This window comes from Hyperolius riggenbachi, chromosome 10 (genome assembly GCF_040937935.1).
Source record: "Hyperolius riggenbachi isolate aHypRig1 chromosome 10, aHypRig1.pri, whole genome shotgun sequence".
Lineage (NCBI taxonomy): Eukaryota > Metazoa > Chordata > Amphibia > Anura > Hyperoliidae > Hyperolius > Hyperolius riggenbachi.
In genome coordinates this window covers 210127864-210150913 of record NC_090655.1, presented here as the reverse complement: position 1 = coordinate 210150913, position 23050 = coordinate 210127864, and the positions used below count along the sequence as shown (strand labels likewise).

The following is a 23050-nucleotide window of genomic DNA, read 5'->3' as shown; positions in this document are numbered from 1 at the left end:
TTTTTGGCATAATGGCAGCTGCTAATCAGTAGCTGTTTCTGCTGCTGGTACAGTGGCAGCTGCTAATCAGTGGCTGTTACTGCTGCTGGCACAGTGGCAGCTGAAAATCAGTGGCTGTTACTGCTGCTGGCACAGTGGCAGCTGCTAATCAGTGGCTGTTACTGCTGCTGGCACAGTGACAGCTGCTAAGCAGTGGCTGTTACTGCTGCTGGCACAGTGGCAGCTGCTAATCAGTGGCTGTTACTGCTGCTGGCACAGTGGCAGCTGCTAATCAGTGGCTGTTACTGCTGCTGGCACAGTGGCAGCTGCTAATCAGTGGCTGTTACTGCTGCTGGCACAGTGACAGCTGCTAATCAGTGGCTGTTACTGCTGCTGGCACAGTGGCAGCTGCTAATCAGTGGCTGTTACTGCTGCTGGCACAGTGACAGCTGCTAAGCAGTGGCTGTTACTGCTTTTGGCACAGTGGCAGCTGCAAATCAGTGGCTGTTACTGCTGCTGGCACAATGGCAGCTGCTAATCAGTGTCTGCTACTGCTGCTGGCACAGTGGCAGTTGCTAATCAGTGATTGTTACTGCTTTTGGCATAGTGGCGGCTGCTAATCAGTGGCTGCTACTGCTACAGTGATGGCAGATAACCTAGAGGCGAACAAAGGGTGAGGCAGAGCAGCGACTCAAGGTTGCCCCTGCATAGGGCACCACAGCTACGGCTTGCGGGTTGCATGGAATTAACAACTGTAGAGAGCTTTGGGGGCCACCAGAAATGGCTTGGGAGGCCGCATTCGGCCCCTGGACATGCCTGATTTATGTGGAGGACAGTTCTTTAAAGAGAACCTTAAGGAAGAAGGATATGGAGGCTGAGATATGTAGCGGTATTTCCTTTTAAACAATACAGATTGCCTTGCTGTCCTGCTGATCTTCTGCTTCTAATACTTTTAACTATAGACCCTGAACAAGCATGCAGAGCAAATGCTTCTGACTAAAGTCTGACTGGATTAGCTGCATGCTTGTTTCAGGTGTGTGATTCAGACACTACTGCAGCCAAAGACCTCAGCAGGATTGCAGGCAACTGGTATAGTTTAACAGGAAATCAATATGGTAGCCTCCATATACTTCTCACTTCAGTTTCCCTTTAAGTGGGAAAAGCTTAGTTCTCAGATCTTCTCACTTACCAACACCGTTAGTAAGCAGATCTAATTCTACCTCTCTCCTTTATTATATTTTACTTTATAATGAATACAGTACAGGGGCAAAGCCAGAATTTTCAAGGGGGGGAAGGTCTCCCTCAGCCATGCACAATACAGTATAATAATATGGTAGGATCTGGCAATTATTTCCTAAATGTCCAATCTGCTCCCGATCGACAAAAGGATTGATCAGGAGAAGTTTGGATACAGATAATAATGAGGACAGCCGACATTGCTAATGAAGGGGAAAGTGAAGCAATCACACAGCAGGGCACAGGGCTGTGCTCATACCTGACTCTGTTAAGTTCCCCAGAGCTGCTCCATGCTCTGTGCACACGCTGCTGCTCCATCCAAAGTCAACTGTGGCAGGGAAAGAAACGGGGCAGTGCTATAATTTGCAGGATGCCTGCAGACATTCTGTTGTCTCAACCTGTGCCTGTTCTCAGACATTGCCCCGGCCCTGGTCTGAGGGGGGATTCTGGGCAGCTTTACTCCCCCCCACCCCCCTCCCCTGCATTTGCCTATGCAGTAGAAGGAGGAAGTCTTTCAAGATGAACTAGATGAAAGACTGAGAACATTACTAAATGCAAATATTGAAGTCTCTGAAACATTGAATCCCCACAGTTTTTTAAGTTAACCAAAAACCACTAACCAAAAACCACTCTTGACTGTTAGAACTTCTGGATGACTTACCCTGCAGGGTGGACACCAATCCTGTGCTGACTCCAGAGATTATTTCATTGACGATCCATTCCTTCCACCTGTACTTAGGCAGCCAGTCCACTATAGGAAATAGGGATTTCAAGACTGATAGCGCCTTTCTTGCTGAGCAGCTATAAAATTGGAGAAAGAAACAAACAAGAAATATTCCATTGAAATTCTACTTTGTGTCTGGTTTATAAATAAACCCAGATTATTGCATGGACATCCTGTGCAATTCAATGGCTGGTTCACATTGTTTTATGTCTATGGTTTAAAAACTGATAGCCTTCTGGGGAAGGTGGAGGGGTTCTTTGCATATGATGTGACCTTTGCACCCAAGTCCTACCTATCGGCAACTGCAAGTTGCTGACCATAATACAGCAGTGGATTGTCTTCTGTGAATTGCATAGGATGTACGTGCTTGTGCTCTGCGTTGTTCGAAAAGAGGGAAAAAGTGAGACCGGGGTTTGAGTCCTGGCTAGGGTCAGTACCTATTTAATAAGAAGTCCTTGGGCAAGACTTCCTAACACTGCAGGGTGGCCCCTTGAGTGTGCCCTAACTGGCTGCAGCTCTTGAGCGCTTTGAGTCCAACAGGAGAAAAGCGCTATACAAATGTTAGGATTATTATTATTAGCCCTGCCTAAATGTTTCACTTTTCAGAATCTTTCAATTATAATGGTATAATCTTCATTCTCTACAATAAATGATCAGGTTAAGTAATTCATCCTACGGTCACCACATTGTTAATGATAATAATAAATAAGCACTCCAAGTCCCTTGTGTTCAACACAAAGAAACTCTGGGGTTGATTCATTAAATATTGGTAATATTATCGTACAAGCACAGCACACGGCAATATTACCGTGCATGTGAATACCGCCTGATAAGCTAGTAACGGGACCCGCAGTACTCCAATAGCACATCCACTACTACAGTATTGTACACGTTACCGTAGTAATGGTCGTGCTACTGGAGTACCGCGGGTCATGCCACTAGCGTATCAGGCGGTATTTACATGCAGAAGTAACAGTAATATTGCTATACACTGTGCGTCCACTGTGCGTAATATTACCTGTGCGATATGAATCAACACCTATAGCCCTTATTGAATTCAATTTTTCTTCTAAGTTTTTCTCCCAGGTGATATTTTACTAGCTTGTCAATTAAATGCCTTGTAAGCTATAAAAAAGAGTTTTATTTACCTGGGGCATCAAACCAGCCCCCCCCCCCCCCCCTCACTTTTTTGGGGTCTCTTTTTTATATAGCTAACAGTTCTCCTTTAAGCCACCAGCAAGCAAGAAAAATAATTTTGACTGTTCTTTTTTACCTACTTTTTGGTACTTTTTTAATTGTATTGCGCTGAACAGTTATTGCAAAGAGATGAAAAATTATCCCCTAAGGAAACATTTTGAAGAGAAAGTGAATTGAATCAGGCTATATAGGTAAATGTATTGGGCGCATGCTTTGTGCGTTGCTAGCAGCATACCGTGCGCTACTTAGAAATGGCCTCTCCTCGATACTTCATTAGCGCAGCCGCTACTACATTCATTAACCTTTTGGGGACTGCTGAAGGTAAATCCTATGCCGCACTTGTGGCTGCCCTAGGCTGATGCGGCGTAGGATTTATGCCACCTGCTATTTCTGCTCCCGACGCAATCGTGTGCACCCGAGAGGGGAGATTAAGCTGTCATATGAAAGCTGACATCTCCCCTCAGTGATCAGGAGCCTTTGCGATTGGCTCATGACCACGTGATCACTACGATCACCGGCAGATTGTAGTGATCACTATCAGATCAGCGACTGTAGGAGGGAAAGAAGAGGATCCACTCACCTTCCTGACGTTCCCCCGGCGATCGTCACTCCCCTCCGCTCTGGCCGGCACCTCCGCTCGCTCTGACGTAAGTGTCAGGTCTGGCTTGATGATGTCTTAACGGCAGTGCGAGTGAGGATGCTGGCCAGAGCAGAGGGGGCTAGAGCTGCTCATCGGCAATACGGGGGACACCTGGCTACACTGGGGACACCATGCCCAGCCAGCCCTACCAGGGATCTGGCTGCCTGACGTCACAATTGCGCGGAACAACACAAGGAGCAGCTGTTGCCAAGGAGGTATTGAACTCGCACTGTGGCATTGCGATAAAATTGATGAATCGAGCCCTATGTACCCTGATCCAGAGAAGCCCGTAAGACACGTGAAACATGTTGTTCTTTTAAGCATCCAATAATATTGTGTTTTTCGATATCTCATCCCTCACTCGCGGTAAAATTGCTTATTTTAACATTTTTTTATTAAAACATTTTTGTTGCAGCGCCTCCTTTTACCCATCTCAGTGCATTGCCCTAGACAGGAACTCCATCTGTGACATTAGTCCACTCGGCCATGTTTTTATTGTAGAGTGACCAACAAGATTTATAAGAAGGTTCCTTATCAAATCCACGTGGAAATGGAATTCTCTATCTGCTCCGTAAGGTGCCCATGCATGGTACATTTTTTTCCAATTCGATAATTTTGCTCGATTATTCCGTTAGATCAAATATAAAGATTTTTCCAACATGTCCAATCGGATTTTTATAGAAAAAACGGGATAATCGTTCGTTTTTCTTGATTGAAAATAAATAATATTTTAGCCTTTCATTCGATTAGATCATCTTGGTCAAATTAACGGGAAAATCTAACATTTTTATTGTACCATGTATGGGTATCATTCCTGTGGTATCCTTTTAGCAACCCAGTTTTGTAAGTAGTAATCTAATAACTTTAAATTTACCCTTGTTGCAAATACTACATTGGCCCTCCCGGTGTTCTCTGTCTTTTCTGTTTCTGGGCATTGAAGCTCATTGAAGTTCATCTACCGAACACACCCAATATTCATCCACAATGACTGTCACCTGCAGGTATTGGGTCTTGCGTTACAGGCTATAGGCTAGTGACACAATCTGTTGCTATGGAGGGAGGTGGGCAAAAGATGATTACACCAAAAGTTCTTTCTTTGGCATTTTACTAGGTGCTCCCTAAATCCATGCCCCAAACATCAAATCAGTTGTCACTGGGCCTTTGTATAATATTTATAAAGTGACAGTTGTAACCATGAAGTCTAAACAATTTATTTTCAGTGCTGTAATCTGCTTCTTTCCCAGGAAGCAGTGGTGTAGCAATAGGGGATGCAGAGGTTATGACCCCACTAGGGCCCCTGGACCAGAGGGACCCAGTAGAGGCCCTCCTTTAAATACTTTATTAGCTATTTATTGGTGCTAAGGTGGTGATGATGACCTCTAGTTGAGCTTTGATTAGTTGTAACCATTAATAGACTGGTTTCCTCTAGGGGTGTTGCTAGGATCCGGGGCACTCCAGCTGGGAAATGGGTGTGACCATTCACCAAATGTAGGTGTGGTCATGGTGGAGCCAAATGTACATAAACCTAACAGTGGTCTAAGTATGCCTACCCAGCAAAATGTTGGCTGAAGTTCCCCCTCTCCATTCATACAAAAAATAAATATATAAATGCAGCACATCACATAAATAGCCAGTGTCATTTAAACATAACTAGGCAGAGTTACTTGGCTTCTGTGCTGGCTGGTCTGGCTTTCCGCTGAGTGGGCAGGTTGTCTGGCAGTCCCTCCATAGCATTCCGTGACCTTCTAATGGACCCCCCCCCCCCCCCCCATACTCCCACAGGCTTCCCATTGAGGCACCACAACTCCCAGCAAGCTCCATAGAAGGACCACAGCTCCCCGCTTGCCCCAATAAAGGCATCACAGCACCCAGCACAGCACCACAGCACCCACCTTCCCCCCTAGAGGCACCACAGCACCAGTATACTCCCTTTTGACGCACCACAGCTCCCACTATGCCCGCCATTGACGCACCACAGCTGACTCTGCCTGGGGGACATCCGGGGCACCCCAGAATAGCTCCGAAGCGCATGCCACTGATCTTTGGGGCTAGCAGCGCCCCTTGTTTCCTCCCCATCTCCTTTCTGACACTGTGGCTGTCCTGGGCAGGTTTTGATGCTCCCCATCAAATGTTATGTATAAAGCGCTTGAGGGGGCCCAATGTGAAAGTCGCACTGAGGCCCAAACTCCTAAACTATTCTGGTGCCAGGAAGATCTGGGGGAGGGGGGAAGGGGGAGGGCTGTTTGCATGAATTCATGTTTGACAGAAATTCTTCATAAGAGCTGCAGTTAGATGCCTCCAGGCATGCCAGGTTCATAAGCACTGGCCTGTTTCAGCAAATGTATTTCAGGCAGGAGAATCTGCTTGAGTTCACTGACCTTTATAAATACCATATATCCTCTATTTTATCGCTGCTACTGTGTACAGCAGGGTCACATGGAGGTCACAATATGAGGCAAACCATAAAATACCCATAAAAATGAAAATCAGAGCAATAGTCTGAACCATGTTTTTGCGTCCTCTTGAGGAAATAAAGGAGTAGAGAATTATGAATCCACAGTTAGTGGTATTGTGTGAGAAACGACCCCAACATGTTTTCATGCACGGACTTAGCCTCTGTTATATGGAGATTGACAGTTATGTGGCTTGCGCAAAGTAACTTTTCAACCCCTGTTATTTTTTACTTTTGTGAGGTGTATGATAGCCAGTAAAGAGTTTTATAGGCAATTCATGGTTATCCATTAACCTGATTATTGTGTACTTTCCTGCCCTCTCTAACATTCTTCTTTTTAACATTTCTGTCACATTATTCTCATTGCTAAAGAGATAAACAAAGCGCATATGAAAGGGACAAAGCTTCATAGTTACCTTCAGATTTTCTGTATTCCCCTCACTATGCACCTCACTGCAACAACGGCTGAGTAACATGGCCACCAGGAGGCGTGCGTATTACCTCGTTGTCGTTCAGCTGGGTGCAGGGTGAGCCGACAGACAGCCCACCCTGCTACTGCTGAAGCTTCAGGGCCATGATAAAAACTGTTCCCCCTACTAGTTGTAGCAACTTGGGGGGGGGGGACACGTAATTTGGGTCCAGCTATTACTGGTAACCGAATTACAAAGAATGCTTGAGAATTCCCCCTGTGCCGCCACAGCCATATTAGCATTATGGTCTATGGCAGGCATGGGCAAACTTGTCCCTCCAGCTGTTAAGGAACTACAAATCCCACAATGCAGTTGCCTTTACGAGTCATGACTGTGGCTGTCAGACTCCTACAATGCATTATGGGACTTGTAGTTCCTCAACAGCTGGAGGGCCAAGTTGGCCCATGCCTGGTCTATGGCGACATCCAAATGAGGTACAATTTGTACATCAGGTGCCGAGATGACCTGATCTGACCAGGAGGTTTGTACATGGATGCTTGTAGGCCATTCTAAGGAGAAGCCCACTCACATTACTCATTATATTTGAGGTACTGCCTGGCCCAGTCTATTATAACAGTAGTTGTTTTTTTAAAAATGTTATTCAGCTCCCACACATACAAGTCTTGAACTACTGAACTTGTCCCCTGTACTCGGGTGTTTTATTTTCCAGCCACACAGAGTTTTACAACAGCAGTTAGTGTTAGTACAGTTTAGTGGTTAGTCCCAAGGCAGTTCAGGTAATGTGGGAGAGGACCAAGCAATTTTGAGCATACTGGACTATAAAATTTTACTTAGATTTCTTGATCACGAATAACCTAGTACCAGGAAACCTGCACCTAAACCATACATACATAGAGCAATGGCACAAACTGCCACTAATGCAGATTCTACAACTGCAGTGTCCTACTGGCAGCCCTTTAGTACCTAGTGTAGGGCTCTAGAATGTTAAACCCATGAAAAAATGTTATTATCAGCCCATCACATGAGATTAAGGCTCGATGTCACCACAGTTCTTGCCCTGTTTGGTAATATACATTATGTAGTTACCTTTAGTAACATGTAAGTCTTATACATTATCAAGGTGAACATTTTTTATCTGAACTTATTCAAGTTTATTAATATAAATAATACCACTAATATAAAAAAATTGCTTTACTAAAGTGCTAGCACCATGTGTCTGCTCTTAGATTCTCTGTTTTTTACAGTTGTAAAGCACTTTTCTATCATAGAACTCATGTGCATGTCTCCGACCAATAATTAGCTGTGGGTAAGATTATATTACTTAAGAATACAGCTGCATGTTTGTAGAGGCCAGACTAAACTAGTGGTCATTTAATCTAGGTTTAAACACCTCCAGGGATGGAGTTGTCCTGATTGAGTGTGGTAGGGAGTTCCAAAAAGTAGGGGGAGCACATCAGAAAGTTCTGGTTCCAAAGGTTTTGAGGTAAACCTTGGGATGACCAAGTTATCAGATCCTGTTTATCTGAAGCTGTTGAAGGTGTGTGGTGCAATTGCAAAAGATGATCCAAGTAATCCAGTAAGCAAATCTTGAAATGCATTCTCCATTTTATGGGTAGCCAGTGAAATGAGCAAAGATGGATGTTATGTGGCAATGGAAAGATTGTTTTGTTAGCAGCCTGGCAGCAGCGTTCTATACTGACTGCAAGTGGTGTGGGTGCTTATTTGGAAAGCTTGTGTAAAAAGCATTGCAATCGACCGCAGATCCTCAAGGGGTATACAGGGCTTAATTTTTGCAATGTTCCTTAGCTGAAAGTAGAAGGATTTCCTAACACTTAAGATTTCTGGAGTGTATTTATTTACCTATAAATCAATGTGCCATTATTACACCAAAAATGCATACAAGGTCAGAGCCATTTAGATCTGAGCCCTCCAAACTGAGGGTGGAGATGTTTCGCTGCCAGCCACTGACCTGGGATGACAAGCTCTGCAGTTTTGTCAGCATGTTGTTTCAGCTCATCTATGCCAGTAGCTCAAGTAAGCAAGTGTTTACTGCTCAAGTTGTGTGGGGTCCAGGTCTGAAGGATAAATATAGCTGGGTGTCATCAGTATAACAGTGGTACGTCAGACCATGTTTTTGGATGAATTCTCCAAGTTGGAGCATGTGTATTGGGAATAGCAGTGAGGATAGGGTTGAGCCTTGTGGCACACCACATTTTAGTGGTGACCACAGGAAAAGTCCAAGGGCCAGGGATACTTTGTGTTCTGCCAAAGTGACATATCAACCAGCAAAACTGACAACAATCAACATAAGAACGCTAGAGATGGCCCGAACGGTTCGCCCGCGAACGGTTCCAGGCGAACTTTAGGTGGTTCGCGTTCGCCGGCGAAGGCGAACTTTTGCGGAAGTTCGATTCGCCCCCATAATGCTCCATTGAGCAGAACTTTGACCCTCTACATCACAGTCAGCAGGCACATTGTCACCAATCAGACTGCACACACTCCTGGAGCCCCACCCCGCCCCCCCCTCCTTATAAAAGGCAAGGTTCTCCTGTCGTTTTACTCGCTCGTCTGCCTACAGTAATTAGTTAAGGGACAGCTGCTGACAGACTCTGCTAGGGAGAGTTTAGTTGGGCTCTTGTAGGCTTGTTCCTAGCTGATTGTCATTCCTTATAATACTCCCTCCTCCCGGAGGGAGGAGGGTCTTGTCTTCCAGGGAATTGTAGTATTCCAAAAGCCAGCTTACATACCTTGGCTGGGAATTCAACCCAGGTCTGAGTGCATGGTAGGTAGCTCACTTCACCACTATACCACCACTAACACTACATGCTGAAGCCAGCCTAGCATGTACCATTATGATATATCCAAGAGAAAATTGCTTAAGGATTTGTAGTATGTCAAAAGCTAACTCACATTGACCAGGAATAGAACCCAGGCCTACCGCTCTGTAGGCTGCTATCCTAACCATTATACCACCAACACAACACATTACAATGCTACATGCTGAAGCCAGCCTAGCATGTACCATTATGATATATCCAAGAGAAAATTGCTTAAGGATTTGTAGTATGTCAAAAGCTAACTCACATTGGCCAGGAATAGAACCCAGGTCTACCGCTTTGTAGGCTGCTATCCTAACCATTATACTACCAACACAACACAACACACTACAATGCTACATGTTGAAGCCAGCCTAGCATGTACCATTATGATATATCCAAGAGAAAATTGCTTAAGGATTTGTAGTATGTCAAAAGCCAACTCACATTGGCCAGGAATAGAACCCAGGCCTACCGCTCTGTAGGCTGCTATCCTAACCATTATACCACCAACACAACACACTACAATGCTACATGCTGAAGCCAGCCTAGCATGTACCATTATGATGGTACATCATAGCATGTACCATTATGATATATCCAAGAGAAAAATGAGCTTGCTTAAGGATTTGTAGTATGTCAAAAGCCAACTCACATTGGCCAGGAATAGAACCCAGGCCTACCAACACACTACAATGCTACATGCTGAAGCCAGCCTAGCACATACCATTATGATGGTACATCATAGCATGTACCATTATGATATATCCAAGAGAAAAATGAGCTTGCTTAAGGATTTGTAGTATGTCAAAAGCCAACTCACATTGGCCAGGAATAGAACCCAGGCCTACCGCTCTGTAGGCTGCTGTCCTAACCATTATACCACCAACACAACACACTACAATGCTACATGCTGAAGCCAGCCTAGCATGTACCATTATGATAGGCTGGCTTCAGCATGTAGTGTTGGTGGTGGTATAGTGGTGAAGAGAGCTACCTACCATGCACTCAGACCTGGGTTCAATTCCCGGCCAAGGTATGTAAGCTGGCTTTTGAAATACTACAATTCCCTGGAAGACAAGACCCTCCGGGAGGGAGGGATTACACTTCCTGATGTTGTAAAGTAGAGTAGGCCTGCAATTGAACATTCAATGAGATTTCTGACCTTAAAACACTGCTTTGTATTAAATTCAGATTTTTTTCTGGGACTTTTGATGTGTATTTCACTCAACCATGTCTTCCTCCAGGTATTAGACCCCTTGAAACATCGTTTCTATCATTTTTCTAGTCAGCAGAAATTTTTCAAAATGTTTAAGTTCGCCTCCCCACCGAAAATCGGAGGTTCGCGACATCTCTAAAGAACGCTAATCAAACAAAACAAAAAGAAATATCAAATAAAACAGTATAGAACCTCCCTGGGTCTCACATCTAAATTTCTGTATTCACCTGATTATATTCCAGTAGATTGCAGAAAGAGCCTAAGGCCAGGTTATTGAGCCTGGCAATCCAGTGCGACCAGGTCTTCTGAAAGCTCTCATTCTACCATCATTCAATTTAGCTAACAGATGATACTTCTAATGTCCTGTAATTCTAGATGGGAGCCCTTTGTACAATGAATGAGAATGTGACTCCAGTCCAGACGAGATGATTTCTATAAGCCTGGATTCATACTGTGCATGTTGCACAACACACACATTGTAATATGTCTGAACTGAGATAAAGACTGGACTTAGACGTTAATGTAAAGTCTGCATGCAGCAAGTTATAATAACGTGATGCGTTACAATGCAGTACTGTGATCAAGCCATAGAATTGCATGGGCAGTGAGTTGTCATGCAGAATTATTGTGCAACGCAACGGATGTGTAATGATCTACTCAGCTGTCTGCATGGGCAGACAGCTGTTTGTCCATTCCCTAGCTCTGAATGCTGCAGGTCTCTGGAAAAGAGACCTGTCTTCGCTTTGCAGGTTTCAGAGTTGTTCTGCTGAGGAATTTGCATACACTTGTCATGCAAATTGCCTAGCTGCCTCCTTTGAAGGCCTGCAGTATAAAAGCCATGTTCTCCCAGAATCCTTTGCTGGTCATAATGGTTTGTTACTGCTAAACACTCCTAGAGTGTCAGCCTTGCCTGTTTGTTAAAGATTATCTCAGAGTAATTCTTGGGACTGTACTAGGCAATCCCTCTAGTGCAGTCGGATTGTATTATCTGTTTTGCCTGTCCTGTCTTTCTGTCGCGATTGTCCTGCCGCCAGCGGCGGTCGACAGGAAATCGTTCTGTGTTCTGTCTGGGAGTGTAGGCCAGAGCTGCGGTTGCTACTGGCTGCTCCATCTGTCTGGGTCGCACTTGCCCTAGTGGTAGTGGCAGTGCCTCCTTCTGTATTCTGTCTGTCTGGGAGTGTAGGCCAGAGCTGCGGTTGCTACTGGCTGCTCCATCTGTCTGGATCGCACTCGCCCTAGTGGTAGTGGCAGTGCCTTCTTATGTATTCTGCCTCAGGGGTGCTAACCAGAGCAGCGGTTGCTACTGGTAGCCCCATCTGTTTGTCTGTCTGGATCGCACTCGCTCTAGCGGTAGCAGCGGTGGTTCCTTCTGAACCCTGTCTGGGAGTGTAGGCCAGAGCTGCGGTTGCTGCTGGCCGCTCCGCCTCTCTGTCTTGTCTTGTACAGATGCTTGCTGTAGGCTCGGTGAGGTAACCGTTAGCAAGCGTTCGCGTTCTCTACCTTGTGTTTGTGTGTCATTGGTTAGTTAGGGTGGCACGCTTATCACTGGGCGGTGATCGTGCAGAAGCACGTTCGCTGTTGCGAATGAGTGCGGTGTTTGCGTTTAGCTAGCGTTTGTTATTTTCTTTATCTTCTCATTGTTGTTTGCTGTGCCTTTGCTACTCTCGTGCTCTGTTCTGTTCAGCCTTGTGTCACTTCTGGCAATCGCCTCTCTCCTGCGATTGCGTTCCCGCTTTGTTTCTGCGGATGTGTGTTCACCGTCGCTGGGTGGCGACTAGATTGGGGGACACACATTAATCCTGTCTCTGTGCTCTCTCTCTTTGAGGGCTATTCTGCCCTGCTTGCTCCTGCTCATACAATTCCCATCTGGCATCTGTGGCCGTGCAGAGGCTGTGCTCGTCTGCACTCCACAGCTCCATCTGCCGGTGGGAATTGCCCTCTACCGGTGCATTGCACCTAACCTGGGTTCTCCAAATTACACGTTTGTGGAGGATTTCCGCAGGGTCAGCGCGCATTTGGTGCACTGACCATGGAAACTATTCCGCAATCGTTACAGAATGCACTGTGAATACACCCTTAGAGGATCCCATTTCTGCCAACACAGAGCTAGAGAAAATAACATGAGTGTGAATTTAGCCTGAAGCGAGTAAAATTATTTAAAATAAACACATGATGTAGATGCAAATGAATATTACATACTAACCTCACCGTCAGTTCCTCTCAGAAGCTCACCATTTTCTTCTTACAGTGATCCCTTCCACTTCTGACAATATTTTGTCAGAACTGAAATATACAGTTGCTGTCAGTTATATATCAGCAGCTGTCAGTTACAACTGAATGTGCAAGGTAATGTCCATGTTTCCCTATGGCTCAAGTGGGTGATATTACCATTTAACAGTGTGCTGTCCAGGAAGCTGTTATGGGGTAATGGCCATTTTTTTTTAAATGGAGGAAAGAGAATTCCATTGATCACATTGGACAAATGAGAAGCAGGAGAGGAGAAAGAGATTGAGGAGTAAACTACATGGGAAGTGTGAGGATCTATGTGGTGATGATGATATGTACGGTAATATGCAGAACATAGCAGCCATATTGTATCTTGTGGAAGCCATATTTTTCATTTTTCTGACTGTATCATATGTGTATGTCTGCTAAACCTAGCCTGGCTTTATGGGAAGCTGTGATTGTCTGCATGACAGTATGAAGTACTTTGAGTCTGTATTCAGTTCCTCTGGAAGTTGGAAGCTGCTCATTGGATCTTCTGTAGGCCAGTATATAGTACATTTGCATCTGAAGGGTGAACTTTTGTGAATAGTAGAAGCAGGAACTGCTAAATTGGTTTGCTAGCATCCAATTAGGAAATGGCTAATTAGGCCAATAGCAGTCATGTCCCCACCTTTGATCTGCTGTGAAATACTGTCTCAGATGTGTACTATTGTCACCTGGACTGGCTGCAGATCACTCCAGCCTGAGCCAGGAATTTACATATGACAGCCTGCTGGAATGTTGAAGAAGCCAGGAAGCCTTACTCAAAAAGTCTCTTTGATGTGTGTGCTAGACTACAATTTTACCTGTGGAAATTAGATCTATGGGGAGATGGGAAATCTCTGCAAACTTCAAAGGCTTCAACAGGAAACTCAGCAAGGATGTGCTATCAGACCTGAGGAAATTGGATTATTCCTGGATCTGAACATTTGAGTGGCCCCGGGCCACAAATCTGGCTATAAAACCTCAGCTAGGAAGATTTAGAGTTGTAGTTCTTTGGAGATAGCAAGACGCTAGGACTATCCTGGTCCGACCAGAACCACGTTCTCCTCGCAACAACGCTCAGATCTATATGCTGGTAACGTTTATCCCCATTTATTTTTATGCAAACTGTCTTATTGTGTATCTGTAAAGGATTGCAGAGATGCCGCCGCACGGTCTGGCGGCGGGGCGGCTGTCTCCGCGTTCAGACCGGCGGTTTCCGCACAGCAGCATGCGTCTGGTTTGTCTGAGCCTTCTAGTGCACACAGATGGAGAGCTACGTGCGCGTGCGCTGGGAGGCAGAACCTTTATGCCAGGAGGAGAGGGATCAACTGATCCCAGCGCAGACTGTCATTGGCTGAGTAGCGCTGGGTGGTGCTGAGGAACGCTGCACTATATGTAGATCTCGCTGGTCAGTCTCAGGTTGTCTGCCGTTGCGAATACATACGTGTGAGCACTCAGACCATAGTCAGATCCCACAGTGTGTTAGAACCAGGTGGACCTCGGAATTCACACTTAGCCAGATTACGCTATTGTCATTACTGTGTTATACTTTAGATCAGTTCCAGGGTGTTGTGACCACGAACCTCACACCCAAGCTTAGGAATACTGTGTCATTACTGTGTTATACTTTAGACCAGTTCCAGGGTGTTGTGACCACGAACCTCACACCCAAGTTTAGGAATACTGTGTCATTGCTGTGTTATACTTTAGACCAGTTCCAGGGTGTTGTGACCACGGACCTCACACCCAAGCTTAGGAATACTGTGTCATTGCTGTGTTATACTTTAGACCAGTTCCAGGGCGTTGTGACCAAGGACCTCACACCCAAGCTTAGGAATACTGTATCATTACTGTGTTATACTTTAGACCAGTTCCTGGGTGTTAAGACCACGGACCTCACACTCTAGACTATACCTCTGCTTTATCTGTTATGACCAATTGCTCTCTAGACCTCTCTCCTGCTTTCTGATTCGGTACCTATGCATATCTGCCTACCTGTGGCCAAACCCTGCCTGTACCTGGTTACCGAATCAGCCTTCTGTCTCTGTACCTTATCTGCTCGTGTGTTGCCGACCTGGCCTGGCCGACCCTTCTGGCTGTCACTCATACCTTGAGTGTTCAGTCTGTCTGTACTACCTGTGACACTACCCAGCCGAGTGTCAGGTAGCTGCAGAGTCCTCCTGTTCCTCAAAGAGGCCTCTCGGCAGTCCAATCAGGGGCTCTCTCACGTAGGAGTCCTTTGGCTGCAGTATAGTCTGATTCCCAGTGTTGCAGGGAATCATTGGCTCACAGGTCATCTCTATCCCCTTTCCTAGGAGATAGTTCACACCCAGCCAAGGGCCACCTGCTCCTCAGGTGGTCCATGCTCATTGTTATCTGCGTCTCCTGCCCCACGGGAGACAGCCTACTGTTGCACCAAAACACTACACATTATCAGGTGTCCAGAGGTTAGTCATACTTGCATTATTGGTGATTCTGCAGATCATCAATAATCGGGTATATATCTGTATTGTTGGTGATACTGCAGATCACCAATAATCAGATTCTCTCTGTGTGCTGACACCAATCGTTACAGTATCGTTGTGATTTTTACTTTGTTTTGTAAATCTTTTTGTATATATTCTTGCCTGCACTGTTCCACTTTTTGGAATATTAAATATTTATTTAATAAGTTCGACTTCTGCTGTACTAAGCCAACGCTCATAGCCTAGAAAGAGACTGCAGTGTAATTTATGTTACAAGTTCAGTGCCTGATTGTGCTGTGCTACTGTACGATTGTATTGTGTGTGTGGCGTTCCCATGTTTGGCCTAAGCGCAAAGCTGACCCAAACACGAAAATGCGGACTGCGTGCAGATCACTCGACAGCAGAGTGGGAATCGTTAAAGTGTCTAGCAGCAGCTAATGGTGGCAGTGAGAAGTGCTTTGAGGGGCGACAGCCTTGTAGCTCGAATAAGGCGGCTCCCCACTTGATCTGGTCAAACCCGCAGTCGGGAACCATATCTGCAGGCGTGCCGCGGGGCCGGTTCCTGACAGGGAGGTAGTATGACCTGTGTATGGTTATTTTGACTTTTTATTTTCAGTTCAGGTTCTCTTTAAACAGACCTGAAAGATTTCATTAAAAATAGCTGTAAGGACTCTTGCACACTGCATGCATTTCCGATTCCGATTCCGCTTTTTAATCGGTTTTTACCTCCGATTCTGATTCCGATTTTTAATCTTTGCTTTATGCTGCGTTTTTTGATCTGTTTTTTTGTTGAATGTTTTCAGGGAAAATCGGAATTGAAAATGGGAATCGGAATCAGAATCGGAAAACGGATCTGCAGTGTGCAGGGAGCCTAAGGCTGCTTTAGCTAGTCTCCCATCTATTTTTTCCCTATCCTCACAACTTTGCCTCAGGCAGCAAGAAGTCTAGAAATCGCCCTGGATGTTCCTGCATCCAGTATATTGGCCAAAGATAGTGCTAGATACACGTGATCAATGAGTGGTACCCATTAGCAGAAGTGTAACAATAGCCCCCAAAAACCCCACAATTGCAGGGGGGCATTGGGACTAAGCTGCCCAGTCCTAGGGGTGCAGAGCAGTCGCAACGGAGCTTGATACTATACCTTGTGTCGGTGGTGGACAGATCCTTTTCACATTCTCTTCAGTGTAGTTGCCATGCAGCCAATCACCTAGCAGCTCCAACTGAGCCACTAGGTGGTTGGTTACACCGAAGTCGAAATGAAGAGGACATTTCTGCTACCAGAATGAGGTACATTTTTAAGCTTTGCTGTCGCACTACTCTGAGAAATTTGGAGGGACATCTGTTTTTGCAGGGGGGCGGGGATGGTCGAGCTAGGCCCTTGCCTATCAGGCTCCAGCTTAATCCTACTAGCAATAGGGATGCTGTGCAAACACTACCATGTTTATGCAAATGTATGTAAATTCATATGCAAATATATGCAGCTTGTAAATGGACCAATCAAGTCCCACCCAGGTTAAAATTGATTGGTCCAATTTCAAGCTGCATATGTTTGCATACATATTTACATAAATTTGCATAAACTCGGAATATTTGCATATCATTGATCATTCCTAACTGGCAACACTGCAGTGCACAAACAGTGAGTGACTCATCTGTTTCCAGTGTTGGACTGGATGCTGGAAAAGCTGAGGAAATCCACTTGCTGGCCAAGCAGCAGTAATCAGATGTTGATGCTCACAGTGAAGACTTGCTGCAGGTTTCTATTAGGAGTGATAACACATGGTTTCTGCTGCTTGGCCAGCAAGTGGATTTCTTCACTTTTTCCACCTCTCAGTCCGACACTGTCTGTTTGGCTATGTTCACATTATAAATCCCCAGTGTTATTTCAAGGGCTGAGCAATTTTTTGCTATCCCTGCGCTTTATAAGCACTTTTCTAAGTGCCTTTGCAGAGCAATTTTTTTTTTCACTTCCTGACGTCAGTCAGGAAGTGAACTCTTTCACCCGGAAATGAATAAATACATTGTATTTATTCATAAAAGCGCTGGGGAAATCGCTATACAAAGAGCTTTTTAAAGCGCTTTGCGATTTCCCTATACCGTCTATTATAACCAAATCGCCCCGAAAATGGTACAGGCAGCACTTTAGGGAGCGGAACGCAATCGCAATGCACAGATGAGAACACTCTCATAGGGAATCATTGCACAAGCGCTTTTAGGCTTCTTGCACACTACATGCGATTCTGATTTTTTTTATTCGATCCGATTTTTTATTCCGATTAAAGAACATAGCAGCAGTACTTTTTTTAATCGGAGTCAAAAATCGGATCGTATAAAAAATTGTAATGGCATGTAGTGTGCAAGAGGCATTAGGGCGATTTTCAAAATCGCTGGCGCTTAAAACCTCCCCAAAAACGCTCTAAGTGTGAACAAGCCCTTACTCTGTTTCTATGCGATATCTTAGAGATGTATTTTAATTTACAGTTCAAGGTTTAAACCATGAAAATACGTCTTACCTGCAGTTGTTTTGCAGTCTTTCCCGGTATGTTTTCCTGACAGGCTCATTCCTTTCATTGTCCCGCTGGAAGGATGCTTCAGAATAAACCGCCCTTTTCACCAAATACTGGGTGTTCCCAGATTTGGGAATATCCATATTGGCCGACACCATCTAGCAAAGAGGCAGTGTATGTGAGAAACGTGCCAAAGTATATTTCAATATACAGTACAGCTGTGCGAGATATATATACAGTATATATATATAAAGGAAACAGCGCTGTTGCAAATTACAGAGGCAGAAGAGTCTCAATATTTTAACTGTAATATTAAATACTTAACGCAGGAAGAAGTGAAGGCAAGACTAAATAAATTAAAAATAGACAAGGCACCTGGCCCGGATGGCATGCATCCTCGGGTCCAAAGGGAATTAAGTTCAGTTATAGATACACCCCTTTATCTTATCTTTTGTGACTCTCTTGCAACTGGCAGAGTCCCAGTGGATTGGCGTACAGCCCATGTTTTCCCATTATTTAAGAAGGGCAAAAAATCAGATCCAGGAAATTATAGACCTGTAAGCTTAACATCAGTTGTATGCAAACTATTTGAGGGGTTACTAAGAGATACTATACATGACTTCATAGTAGAAAATAATCTTATTTCTCAGCATCAACATGGGTTTACTAAAGACAGGTCCTGTTTGACTAACATCAGCTTTTATGAGGTAGTGAATGCTAATATGGATATTGGGAATGCTGTAGATGTGATATACTTGGACTTTGCAAAGGCCTTCGACACTGTTCCCCACAAAAGTCTGGTGCAAAAGTTGAGGATGCAAGGACTGGGGAAGAGTCTGCGTGCATGGATAGGGAACTGGCTAATGGACAGAAAACAAAGAGTTGTGGTCAATGGATCGTACTCAAAATGGGAGACTGTTAGCAGTGGGGTCCCACAGGGGTCTGTACTGGGTCCAGTGCTCTTCAATTTATTTAATAATGACCTAGTAGATGCAGTAGTGAGCAATTTTGCTATTTTTGCAGATGATACAAAATTGTGCAGAATCATCAACTCTCAGGAAGATAGTGTCATATTGCAACAGGATCTGAATAGGATGGCTATATGGGCACATACATGGCAGATGAAATTCAATGTTGAAAAATGTAAAGTTATGCATTTTGGTCGTACCAATGGTCTAGCACCATACAAAATAAATGGGATACTATATGGGATACTAATGGGATACTATAGTAAGCCTCAATGATAAGGAATTACAGCCAGAGAATACTTTCCTGGCAGAAAAAGGCTTCTTCTGAGAGTAGGGGGTAGATAAAAGAGATAGATAGTTCATATATTTTATCTTCTAGGAGGCTGAAAGACTGTCAGCATGGGGACAACACTAAACATTTTTTTCTTAGTTGATACACAGAAAATAAAATTGCAGTATTCTATCAAAAACAAGTATTTTTTAGGAGTAGGAGGATAGATATAATCTCATAATCTCATCAGTTTATTTTCACCTGGGGTTTCCTTTAGGCTACATTCACAGTGGGATGTTACAGGCGCACGTTAGAGCAGCCTGTAACGCAGCCCACCGCACAGTAATGAAAAACCAAATTCACAGTGCCCTCGTTGCGTTACATTGTAACGCTGCACGTTAAGTGAAAATACTGGAGAGGAGGCGGGGTGAGTCCGCTATTGTAGCCAGCCACATGTCTACTTAATATTCACTGCACTGCAGTGTTTTCTTCCCGGATTGGTTGGCAGGACCACGTGATGCGGAGTGTTCCGATCACGTGGTCTCCGCATCGCATAGGACAAAAAAGGCGCACCAAGAGCTGCATAACGCGGCTCTTGGTAGCGTCCTCCTTCAACACCACCAGGCGTTGCGTTAGGGGCACGTTATGCGACCTATAACGTCCCCTAAAACGCAACGTCCTGGTGGGAAAGAGGCCTTAAGCCTGTATGGGCATTTTTTTTTTACTCATGGAATAGATGGTCAATGAAATGAAAATAATTTTAGCTTGCATGAAAATGTAATGCAAATTCTATGCAGCTTAGAATTTAACCTATTAATATTGGCGAGAAATGCATTTGGAAGCTAAAGTACCTCCTAGTTTAATAAATGTTAGCACTTTTCTTGGATGCAGGGCATGCATTTTTCAGTCTGACAGAGGCGGTGTATGCCTGTGTGATTAACCATTCAATTGCAACATGTGTTTAGGGACGCGCAGCCTTTCCCCCCACCTTTTTTTAAGAAATGCATTTGATTGGCTCAATTCCAAGGTGCAAGCAATCTGCATTGAATTCAGATGCAAAAAGTAAAACTGTATCTCATTGACCATCTGCATAGCCTGGAAGAAGAAAACCTTATTTCCTAATTAAACTTTTTACTCTCCTTTGTCACCCACTTGCTCTTTGGACATCCTCTCTACATAATGCTGTATTATCATTATTAAGGATTTATATGGTGCCAGCATATTTCGTGTCACTTTACAATCACAGTGGCAGAGACAAAGTTTAAAACAGTTACCTGATACAAAATAGTAAGTCCTGGTCCACAATTAGATAGGACCAAAAAAACGAAAGACGTACAAAATCACGCTGCAGGAAGGATTATTTCACATAGCAGTAACACAGCACGGTATTGTGTGTGCATAGTCAGAAATGTCTGCTGGTGTGCAGGTCTTAACCTAGTCCTTGAGTAACGCATGAGACGGTCCTTAACTTGCCAGGCCCTATATGAGCTGCGCATTGTATTTTAAAATTGATATCAGACCAGATGCACTTAACCTCTCTTTTTCAGTTGTGGTCTCCAAAGAAATGTATATTCTGATATATATATATATATATATATATATATATATATATATATTGTCTTGTCACTTAACTGTCCCTCAGAGGGGCGCACAATCTAATCCCTGCTATAGCCACATGTCTATGTATGTATCATGTAGTGTATGTTTCATAGTCTAGGGCCAATTTAGGTGGAGGCCAATTAACTTATCTGAATGTTTTTGAAATGTGGGAGGAAACCAGAGTGCCCAGAGGAAACCCACACAGACACGGGAAGAACATACAGACTCCGTGCAGATGGTGCCCTGGCTGGCCATTATGCCACCGTGCTGTCTGTGGTATGCATGGTAATTGTTGTGCAAAAGTAAGGCTGAAATTGACATACTGTATATTTGTTCGACAATTTTAAACCTATACATCTATGTAAAAATTGTTGCAAAATGAAACAACAATATCTTATACAGAAGAAAAAATGGGGAGTTATTTATAAATCAACCACTTAACAGTAAAGTAACACTAAAACCAAGCTATTGGCATCATGTAGGTAGTAACTGATCAGCATTGCTGCTTTGCAGCACAAGGGTGCAGATTGCATTGTCACTTGGGGGGTTTCCTACATGGACCCTCTATGTACATCACTATTCTTACTTCACTTTCCTCAAGTCTCAAGTCAATGCTGATAATGGAGGAACTCAGTATTCAGCAAGAACCTCTATCTATAAAACCTAAACACTACAACAAAAGCATAGTACGTTACAGTCAGATAGCGGTATACATACCTGAGCTGTGTGAGCCCCCAGGTGCCTTGGACACTGCTGAGATGATGAGCCAACATGAGCACATTATATAGTACCAGCCAAGGGAAGATCTTTTTACAAGCCGTGCATCTGCAGGTTTAACAAGAACAATGTGACATCCAGTTAGGTATAAAAGTGCTTCACAATCAGTTAACTTTCCCTGTCACCCACTGTGACTCTTGGCTTTTATCTCTAGGTATATTTAGATGTTTACAGGTCATGATGACAAGGAAAGAAGTTTGCTATGAAAATGTTATGTCCCATGTCATGAGCTATGGGCAAGTTTTGTAAAGTTTTGTAAATGCCAACAAAGTCCTCAAAAGTTTAATATAAAGCGGACCTGAACTCAGAACTTCCTCTCTGCTCCAAAAGATACGCAACAGCATAATAACCTTTAGGCTAATTTCACACCAGGACGTTGCGTTAGAGGGGGCGTTAAGGTCGCATAACGTCCCCCTAACTCAACGCCTGGTGGTGCTGGATCTGGACATCAGAGTGAGCCGCGTTGTGCAGCTCACTCTGGCGTCAGTGATGCCGTGATGCGCACTCTTGTGCGCATGCGGCATCACGTGGTCCCGCCGGCTAATCGCTGCACAGAGCGGCCGCTCCAGGAAGTAAACACTGCACTTCACTGAGTGCAGTGCATATTAATTAGCCATGTGCCTGGCCGCTCTCCGCTTCTCCCCAACATTACTGAGCATGTGCAAGCAGTCTAACGCGGCTCAGCCGCCTCCAAAGTACTGCATGCAGTACGTTGCCTTGTGACGCAGCGTTACAATGTAACGCCACGTGGGCACTGTGAACAGCCCCATTGATTTTTCATTACTGTGCGGTGGGCTGCGTTACAGGCTGCTCTAACGTGCGCCTGTAACGTCCCGCTGTGAAACCAGCCTTAAAGAAAAACATTTCTTAGTTACAGCTGATACAAATCTTGCAATAAATCTGCACTCTTTCTACTTCCTGCTTTCATGGAAGCAGACATTGTTTACATCCGGTCATGTGCTTTCAAATGAGCTTATCTGCTTATCTGCCTTGGTAGTCAGGTGACACAGGGGCGAGATCAAATTACAACTTGTGATTAGACACAAATAAGGGGGAATTAGACATGCTAAACTCTCTAAATACATACAGAAAGCATTTCTCAATATTTTCCTTCTGTCCTGTGCAAGAGGGTCCAGTTTAACAAAAGCTTTTTTTTTTTTAATCGTGACTTAAAATACACAGCATGCCCCTTTAGAACCTTTTTAGCTCCTAACCTGGAACAAGCCTGCAGGCTATGAAATCTCAAGATCTGCTACCTCTTTCTGGGGCATATCTAAACCTTCAGACATAGCCAGGAAAAGGGAGCATTTACAATCCAGCAAACTGCCACGTAACAACAAAATACACCTGCGAACAATACTTGTCTCTGGCAGGGAGGGTGGTATCAGCACACTATACATTAGTAAAGGCAAGCTGTTTCCTTCATCTGAAGGGACAGTGGCAATTCTGGTTGCCCATAAAAAAGGTTACTTGGGCACCTTGTGCTAAAGGATGACATCTGTCCTTCAGAATCTTTACT

The 23050-nt window shown here is 44.4% G+C and overlaps 1 long non-coding RNA gene across 1 annotated transcript; it reads right to left on the bottom strand.

The window, feature by feature from the left end:
• Positions 1-1881: 1881 nt before the first annotated feature.
• LOC137534378 (uncharacterized) lies at positions 1882-21556 on the bottom strand. The gene is made up of 3 exons (XR_011024357.1): positions 21472-21556; positions 17923-18074; positions 1882-2016 (listed from the first exon to the last, which is right to left on the bottom strand). It is a non-coding gene; the product is annotated as an uncharacterized lncRNA (long non-coding RNA).
• Positions 21557-23050: the final 1494 nt, after the last annotated feature.